The sequence below is a fragment of the Ictalurus punctatus genome, chromosome 3 (genome assembly GCF_001660625.3).
Source record: "Ictalurus punctatus breed USDA103 chromosome 3, Coco_2.0, whole genome shotgun sequence".
Lineage (NCBI taxonomy): Eukaryota > Metazoa > Chordata > Actinopteri > Siluriformes > Ictaluridae > Ictalurus > Ictalurus punctatus.
Window position 1 is genome coordinate 35,274,206 of NC_030418.2, and position 10,042 is coordinate 35,284,247.

Here is a 10,042-nt window from a genome sequence, read left to right on the forward strand (position 1 = left end):
TCAGAAGATGCTGAGAGGGTTGTTAAAAACGCAGAGCGAGTGTAAATGACTTCTGCAGAAGATCTTAGCGTTAGTGTCAGGGAGGACATCCATCACACTCGGTGTTTACAAGGCGAGGAAAACAATAAATCCAGGACCTTATGGTGTGTTGAGTCAGGTGGAACCGGAGAGCAGTGGTCAATCCCTGTCGTACGAGCCACACCTGTTCAGTACCTTCTCCGTGGCTCCGTTACACAACGGGAAAAAACTTCACAGGTTGCTGTCGCACCATCGCTGACACTTGTGTGTATCGCAATTTAGTAACGAACAGATGGACTTAAACAGCTGTTCACATAGACACCAGCTCCGGGTTGTTACCTGAGGTATAGATAAAAACATGAAACCTACATCAAAGAGCTCATTTACCACAGCGACGTACAGCTGTTTTATTCAATTTGAGCTTGTTCAATTCAAGTAACTTGTCGAGTTACTTCCTGTCTCTTCTTTCTTGACTGAAGGAAAGAGTTGATATGGTCAGAGGTACGAGCGCTTGCACTGTATAGGAGTTTGTGAAGTTTTTTGTGATTGTTGTGGCCAAAAATGTTCGATTTTGCTGTGGCTTTTTTTTTTTCTAAATTTTACGATTTGCAGAAATTTCCAAAAAAATAACTACTATTGGCAAATTGCGATTACACGAATGTTTGTCGGTAAGGTAGACGAGACCTTTTAGCTGTACTCATGCTCGACACACGTGAAGTGAAGAGGTGATGACGTCACGTGGCACGTCTTGGCCCAAATCTGCGGAAAATCTGCAGGTAATTTTGAAAAACTGCAAGCTCCTCCAAATGTTGCAGAGTTTCCTCGATTTTTTTATTCATTTCTGCGATCGCAAAATCCTGCAGGGACCGCTATATCAAACCGCCAAACATCACGCACACCAAACAACAGTAAGGAATAAGCATTTCCTCCATTTTTTTATCCCAGTCTCTCCGACTTGGCTTCTGTTGGGTCATGAGACTAATGCCCGTGAAAATCATAAGTATCGCTGAGAATTCGAAAGTGATACTTTCGCTCCTACAAACTAACGTACATCTTTCACATCCTGCGTCCTTTCCCCTTCGGTGAATTGACTGTGGGGTGAGTTTTCTCGTGTTCACATTTGCTCTTTCGCATCGCTGTAGCTACAGGTCAAAAATCGTAAATGCTGAGGCGACACTGTACGTGTTGGCACCCCTGAGAGAGGAGAAAGGACACTGCTTGACATATACGAATAGGTCGACATTTACATTTACACTTCTGTATTACACAAGTCCCGCCCCTCAGTAAGAAGACCCGATGGCAAAGACGTTAGTAGAAATCACCGGGCCTACCAGATTCATACGCAGATACCGAACGCTTTGCTCAGAGCTGCAATTGCAGCAACATCAACAAAGCAGCATTTCACCTGAGAATTTCTCAACTCTATGCAAATGAGGTATTACGCTATAAAGCGACAAATCCAAACGCGCGTCTCAATCCATTCCTCTTAACTGTTCTTAACTGTCTCGACGGTTCTACAGTTCCCCAATCGTAACTTCAAACAGTTCCTACCTGCAATTATCTCCCGTTTACTGTTTGACGGGAAAGAACCTCGGTTTCATCTCGTCATACAGTATACGGCCCCTCGTTAAATGGCTGTAGAGACATTAAGAAGAAAAATGAAGCGTAGAAGGAAGTATCAGCGATCGTCGGTGCCTCTGATGAGCATACGTACGTAGCTAGTGCGGTTAGCTCGCTTTGCTAATCTAATCTGAGAAGAAGCTAGTATGATGACAAGCACATAAAATGTTACGAAATGTTAGACGTTATATACCACATAGCTATTGAAAAGAAACCACGCCCACAAGTGACAACAGTAGCAGTCAGTACGCATCCACGAGAAACACTAGCTAGACCACGCCCACAAGTGACAACAGTAACAGTCAGTACACATAGACGAGAAACACTAGCTAGACCACGCCCACAAGTGACAACAGTAACAGTCAGTACGCATCCACGAGAAACACTAGCTAGACCACGCCCACAAGTGACAACAGTAGCAGTCAGTACGCATCCACGAGAAACACTAGCTAGACCACGCCCACAAGTGACAACAGTAGCAGTCAGTACGCATCCACGAGAGATACGAGCAACTTGAAGCTTGTTTTTTACGCTTGAGTTGAAATATAGCACGACACAGTATCTCTTTTTTTTCACGATAATGGAAATATACTACAACCGATATTTTATTAAGCTTCAAAAATGTGATTTGTTTTTTGACCGAAGCAGTTTTTACACTGAACAACTAAAGAATTGTTATTCCATTATAAAATTGCTAAACCGCTAGCTACTCCATGTTATAGCTACTGGCATTGTCACATGACCTAATTTATGTTACAGCAAGTCGGTGATATCTCATTTCCATCTACTGATATTAAATCTATTCACTCCACGAGTACCTGTTTATAAAAGCTAATGATATTGGCTGTTGGCCAAAGCTGCCATCTTGATTTCACTTCATCGCTGACTAATTCTGGGTTTCTCCACGCCCTTTTAGTTATTTTGGCCCGCGCCTGCGGATAAAGCTGTCTCATGTCGGACAAAATCATCTCTCATTTAAACAGCCCTGACATCGTGTGTCTCCCGAGAGCTGAAACGGAGCCAACGTCAACGATCCCGCTGCTGCAAGACGCACCATTTATGACGAGCAAGATTAAGACGCTGTCATTTAAGACTGGAGATGATTGGCCTGGCATCCGACCAAAACACAATCACTTCTTCATCACGCTTCATTTTCTAAAACTCCTCATCTGTTCTGCTCTGTAGACTGAAGTGGCACTCGGTTTCAGGGCCAAAAGCTGAAAGTGTATTATTAATGGAGGTTAGAGTTCGTCGTCATGGTAATGGGTCAAAAGCGTGCCAGGATTGTTGCGTTCTGTTTGGAGTTCAGACATTTTATGGGGAAAGAAAGAAGAAAGAGAAAGGCCACGAAAGCCATGAAATAATCAAAACTTAAGCAAGACTGCCCCCTAGTGGTCAATCACCAAAAATTCAACAATTCCACATTTGGAGACGAGTGATCCGATTTCCTGACATTCCACTGTTATTTCAAGAGCAAGCCAGATAAATCCTTCTCCAGTACATCATCACCACATCCACAAACGGCAACAGGATTTATTTATTACTACTTATGAGTGTAGTTTTGCGTGTATATTAAAAGATGTGCAAAAAACAAAACAAAACAGAAAGCGTGTGAGATTAATCAGATTTACTATCAATCCTAGTATCCGTTCATTTTGACTGGGATGCAATTGGCCTAATATAATATATAATCCTGCCGTATTTATAACTTTAAATATAATGTAAGGAATAAAACACCCTGTCATGTTAGCATTGTAAAGTAATATAGCAGAGTGTTTTATTCCTCTTACACCACAGCAACCTGACAACCTTTATATCTTTTTATTTACTACAAAAAACAGCATATATATACGTTTATAGTTACATTAAATGTTCGTGAAGCAAATTAGACAAAAGAAAAGGAGCGTGTAGTGTCACACAGAAAACAGTCTTCTGTGCTGAAGATAAGAAAGAAAACTGAAAACCGAAGGTACAGCTTTACCTCTGACACTGGAGACTCCTTCCGTAAATACTAAATAAACATGTACTTAAAGAACATTTCACCAATATCAACAACAAATAACTGATCTTTTCTTCTTCTTCTTCTTCTTCTTCTTTAATCTGTTCATTATTAGGTTAAAATGATATGAGCCAGTAAGTGGTTACTATGGAAACGTATTAAAAGGAGCACATTAATATAAACGGATCATTAATATAATGTACTAATTAACAATTAATTAACTATCGCTTAAGGTTAGCTGAAATGAACTATACAAACTGGAGAGATATTAATTATTATTCCATCACATTCAGCATGAGATTGTGGATTTAACAGGAAATGGTCTTGACTTTTTTTTTAGTTAAATTACATTTCTAAGCTATTATCCAGACTTAACTGAGCAAATTACAAAAAAAAAATAAATAAATTTTTAAAAACAATCCTTGAACGTTTTTTTTTTTTTTTTTTTAATCAGGAATCAGCTGCCTTTTTTTTTTTCATTACAGCTCCTGATGAGTAGGAATTTGTGTTTGTTTAAAATGCAATTCGCGAATCATTTAAAATAAATCTTTTAACAGAATCGACTCCACATTGAATCACCATCTAAACGATTCATCTAGATTTGTTGTTGTTGTTGTTGTTGTTGTTGTTGTAAAATACGTCCAGTAGTTTTGTTATAACATACCACAGTCTCTGAGAATTAAGCACAGTTTTACCAAATGGGTCATATTTAAATTAAAATGCACTTAAATTAAGCGTTGTCTTCTCTCCTTTTTTTGTGGTAAAACTGTGAATAAATGGCAAATAGAAAACAATTACATGGAATTAATTTCCTTCATTAGTACCATTAGGAATAAAAAGATAGTCTTTGTGTACATTTAGCACACGTTTGCATTGTTAATTATGATTTTGTAACAGAACATACCCTAATATAATACCAATCTTTTTTTTGGTTGCACATCAGGAGAGTGCGAGATGTTTTAAAACCTTAAATCACAGGAAATTAACGGGTGGAAAAATATCTTTTGAAATATTTCAACCTCAGGCTTCCACACAATACGACACGACTTTGAATTCTTACGCCAATAATTACATATTTGACACATTATTATTATTATTATTATTATTATTATTATTATTATTATTATTATTATTAAACAGCTCTAATGTTCCTAAGAGTTAAAACCAAGATAAAACCACGGTTGAACAAGTCACTAGTGCAGTTCTCATTCATGTGTTAGTAACAATAAATGTGAAATATTTCCGAGTAATAAAGACATTTCATTAAAAACTCAGATGAAGTGTTTTCACGTTTCTGAGGTGAAGAGCGAAGACAGGACCACAGGTGAGAAAACTAGATATTTGAGAATAAATATTAATGCAGCACAAGTGTGTGTTCCAGCAGAGGAGTCATTTACATTCCTGTGAATGATATTATTATTATTAGCTACAGACTAATTACGAGCTTTATAGAGAAGCATGGATATGAGTTTTGGCAGAACCTGGGTTATCTGTCAGTGTAATGATGTCGAGTTTCAGTAGTTTCACGCAGCGATGTTGCCCGACTGACTGATGATTTAAATCCGCTGCCAGTGGGATTTTTAACCAAGATCGCATTTCCATCTGGCACGCTGTAAAATATCTCCACCTGGAGGTCGTCCGTCAAGTGTTTAGTACTGACTAACTGTTTACATCATTTTAGTACCGTGGACAGCGCATAGAACAGAATGGCCCAAAGTCGAATATAATACAGAGTAGAATGACAACAGAGTAGAATGTAATGAAATGGAACGGAATGGAGTGTCAAGGAATAGAACAGAATGGAATAGAGTAGAGCCGAGTAGAGTAAAGTAGATTAGAGAATGGAATTAGAAAGAGTAGAATAAAGCGAGGTAGAAGCAGAAGAAGTTAAATAGAGTTCGGTATGATAGAACAGAATAGATTCGAGTAGGATCAAAAGGAAGGGAGCAGATTAGAAAGGCGTAAAGTAGAGTAGAATAAGGTAGAATGGAGCAGAATAGAGTGGACGGATAAAATGGATTTGAGCGGAATACGTAGAAGAACGGACCGTAATAAAGTAGAATAAAGTAGAGGAGAAGAGAGTATAGTACGGGATAGCAGAATAGAATGGAAGAGAGTGGAGTAAAAGGGAATTGAATGCAGTGGAGCAGAATGGAACGTAATAAAGCCGAATAAGAAGAGAACAGAGGAGAGTAGAGGGGAATTAAATGCGACGTAGTAAAATATAGTAGAACAGAGTAGAGTGGTGTGGGATGGGATGAAGTAGAGGAGAATAGAGTACAATAGTGTAGAGTGGAATGGAATGGAATACAGTAGAATAAAGTAGAGCAGAGTAGATTAGTATTGAATGGAATGCAGTGAAGGAGAATGGACTGTAATAAAGAAGAGCAGAAGAGAGGAGTGCGGAATGAAATGGAGTACTGTAGAATAGAGTGGAATGGAATGGAACACAGTAGAATAAAGTAGAGCAGAGTAGAGTGGAATGGAGTGCAATGAAGGTGAATGGAATAGAGTGGATTAAAAGAGCGTACAGTAGAGTAGAATGAAGGAGAGAAGAAATAGAAGATAGTAGAGAAGAGAAGGAAGGAGTGGAATACAGAAGAATAGAAGAGAGTATAACAGAATTCATTTTAATTACACACCAAAGTTAATTAACGTCGACTGAAAGTCAGTTCCTGTTACCGTCTTGAGCTAAAGCAATTCCAAATACACATCTACAAATTAGGATAAATAAGATTAGCTGTTCAATTAGTGCAAAAGTGATGGCACCCTATAGAAAGAGGAGGAGCTAGTCTGTGTCCTAGATTGAAGATTCGGCCACTTTTTTAAATAATGGTAATAAATATCATCATATTCACATAAACAACACTGTAAACAAGACTACTGTAAAAAAACAACAAAAAAAACAAAAGAAAACAGAAATAATTAAAATAATGAAAACTGTTTAGTCGTCATTTTCTCGCTTCCAGCTGTCAGTGCGCGTTACCTTTTATGGAATTTTGTGGGTGTGGTTAAAGGTAAAAAGGTAAAAATCGTGCCGTGAACAGGCTTGGTCATTTAGAGCTGATTGATCATTCTCAACATGTGCACATGAGTATGAAGAAAATTCCACAGTGCTATTTAAACTTGCGAAAAATGGCCGGAATCTGTAGTTGGGTTTGTCCTGCGAGAACATCTCCACACAGCTTTTCTACACGACTGATACAATCGAGGCTACGCAATTCTGCGAAACAGTTTCTAAGCTTCAGCCTTGGTGTTGCAAAACATTCAGCGGCAATATTTTCACCCCTTTACGTTCAATACCGCCTACACCGAACAGCACCATATTCTTCTTCTCCCTTTGGGGTCAGAAAGGTCTTTCATAACCTTCAGCGAGATTCGTGATCCATTCAGCACGTAAATGAAAAAAAAAAAAAAACTTCCATCAGCATTTTGGAGTCCAAGTGATTAAACAGAGCCATGCAGCAGGGATAATGTTCAACGCCGTCATGCAGCAAATATTTTTACAGCTAGAAGACAAAACCTTCACGAGGTAGTGGAGAGGGAATTAACCTCTGAGCTCTCACAGCCAGCAGGAAGGTGTCTTCAAGGATTTTCTCCATTTTTATCGAACCGTTTTCTTTTGTCCGTCTATGTTTGATCCACCTCTAATGAAAGTCTCAGGATTTTATTTACTGTCAGACTTTATACGGCGAGTACATAAAGGTGCAGTAGATGGGATTTCTCACCCGAAGAGCTTTACGCTCAGAATCTCATTACAGGAAAAGTGAAACATGGGGGAGGGGGGGGGGGGGGGGTGGTTAGAAGTGCCACCCGGTGGATATATATTAAAACACGTGTCATTCAAATATTAAATATTCAATAAGAACTAATTAAAAAGCAGGCTGTTGAAACATTGATACGCTTCATTCCCACAGGTTGTTAAGCGGATCACAATGACATGGAATTCAGATGAACAGCAGGGACACGTTTCGTCATATATAAGTGTCAGAAGAATTGCCTAAAACTGTAAAACACAAATTAAACCCCAAGGCCTCATGGTTATGTAACTGTACACTTTAGACTAATGATCAAGACTTCTCTGGAACTCTGGAAGCAGCTTTTAGAAGTTTAAAGTCTATAGTTAAAGCTTAAAAAAAAACCCACAGGCTTCAGACTTGAGATTGTCTTGTTGTTTTGGCAGATTATTATTATTATTTTTTATATACATTTTTTTTTAGAATTTGAAGTATTTATTTCTAAAGGAAGCAAAATGATCTGCTGATTGAATAAGAACATGAATGGTCTTATATTTGATTTATTAAAATCCCATTATAGAAAACATATCAATTTTCCCATATTCAAAAAGACTTTCACTTACTAAGATTTTTTTTGGACGCGTCAACATTTTTTCAGTGAATATATTTCCAGTGAGGTTATTCACGTGAAATTTTCACCAGACATCAGGATTAACTCAAGAAATCCGGAAATATCAAGAATTCACAACGTTAAAGTCCATAAATGAAGTTGTGTGTGATAAAGCGGAATGACACGGGAAAAAAGTATTGAACACGCTAAGGAAATGTGTTTAATACTTTAGTGGAGAAGTCTTTGTTTGTAATGACGCTTCAAGACACTTCCTGTATGAAGAAATGAATGTGCCGCAGTATTCAGGTGGGATTTTTGACCCGTTCTTCAAAACATACTGTCAAAAACACTATGGAATACCATTTAAAGCCAAGATTAAACACCTAATTATGACTATTAATGAATTGTTCCTTTAAGCAAAGGCATCAAATGCGTGTCTGGTGATATGACAATATAATATTGATAGTGTGATGAATTTATGTCTTAAAATAATCAATGCAGTGAAGTTAATTACAGACTGACTAGAAGGCAGGTCTTGTGAGGTGTTCCCGATATTCGGTGCTTAGTACCTATGAAAAGTGCTCCAAGGAAAGACAACCGGTGGAAAGCAAAGGCTAACCCGTCTGATCCGATCCCACTGAACAACTCCTGTAGCACAAATTGCTGAAAAAGTTCATGCTGGATCTTATAGAAAGGATTGAGAACACACCGGTCCCATGCTGACCCCAGAGCACCCACGCTGACCCCTGTCCACCACGGAAAGCTCCTACAATGGGCACGTGGGCATCAGAACTGGACCATGGAGCAGTGGAAGAAGGTGTCATGGTCTGAAGAATCACGTTTTCTTTTATATCATGTGGAGGCCGGGTGTGTGTGCGTTGCTTACCTGGGAAAGACATGGCACCAGGTTGCACTATGGGAAAAGGGCAAGCCGGTGGAGGAAGTGTGATGTTCTGGGCAATGTTCTGCTGGGAAACCTCGGGTCCTAAACATTGTCGCAGACCAAATACAAACATTCATGGCAACAGTGTTTCCTAATATCAGTGTCCTCTTTCAGCAGGATAACTTACTAACTTAAATACTTATTTCCCTCATTAAAATGCAAATCAATTTATAACATTTTTGACGTGCGTTTTTCTGGATTTTCTTGTTGTTATTCTGTCTCTCACTGTTCAAATAAATCTACCATTAAAATGATAGACTGATCATTTTTTTGTCAGTGGGCAAACGTACAAAATCAGCAGGGGATCAAATACTTTTTTCCCTCACTGTATGAGACGCAGATCAGTATGCAAATGTCAGACCTCGAATTGCAGAACTCTCCCCAGAACCTCTGATGAGTAATGTACAACATTATACCAGGAACCCTGCTAAACTGGACCTCCTCTCACTCACAGGTGGAATTTATTTCGAGTTTTATAGAACACTTTCAGACTTTATAAAATTAGATCATCATACTGTAACACAATATGAACCAGGAGGAACCCTTGCGTGTTTAGTCTGAGCCCTCAGTGTCTCTCCAATCACCTCTCACGGCACTTCCTCCTCCCCCGCATCAGCAGTATCTGATTCGGTTACCGAGTCTGTGTACTGAGTTACTTCAGGCAGCAGGTGGGGATGTTGCTCAGACATTTTAAGCTGTCAAGGAAATGCATACATGAACAGCACATGACATTTTCACATTTGTGGAAAAACTGTAGTGATTTTGACGTTACCTTTCATCACATTTAAAGTGATGAACAACAGCAGCTTTAAGTCTGTAAGTTCCTAACAGCTCTGCACACTGTTGGGGATTTTCACCCATTCTTTCTGACAGATTTGCTCCAGGTTCCTCTGGTTGGTTGGATGTTTACTTTTACTGAAATTTGGACTTTGACTTGGTCACTGTAGAACGTTCACCTGTTTCTCTTGTGTTTGGGACCACTGTCCTGCTGAAAGGTGAAGTTTAATCCAAGCATGTAATATATCCCCCTGTATTTTACACCATCCATTCTCCCTTTAATTCTGAACACAAGATGTCATTTATAAAAGACCTTGAAATAAAATAAATAAAACCCC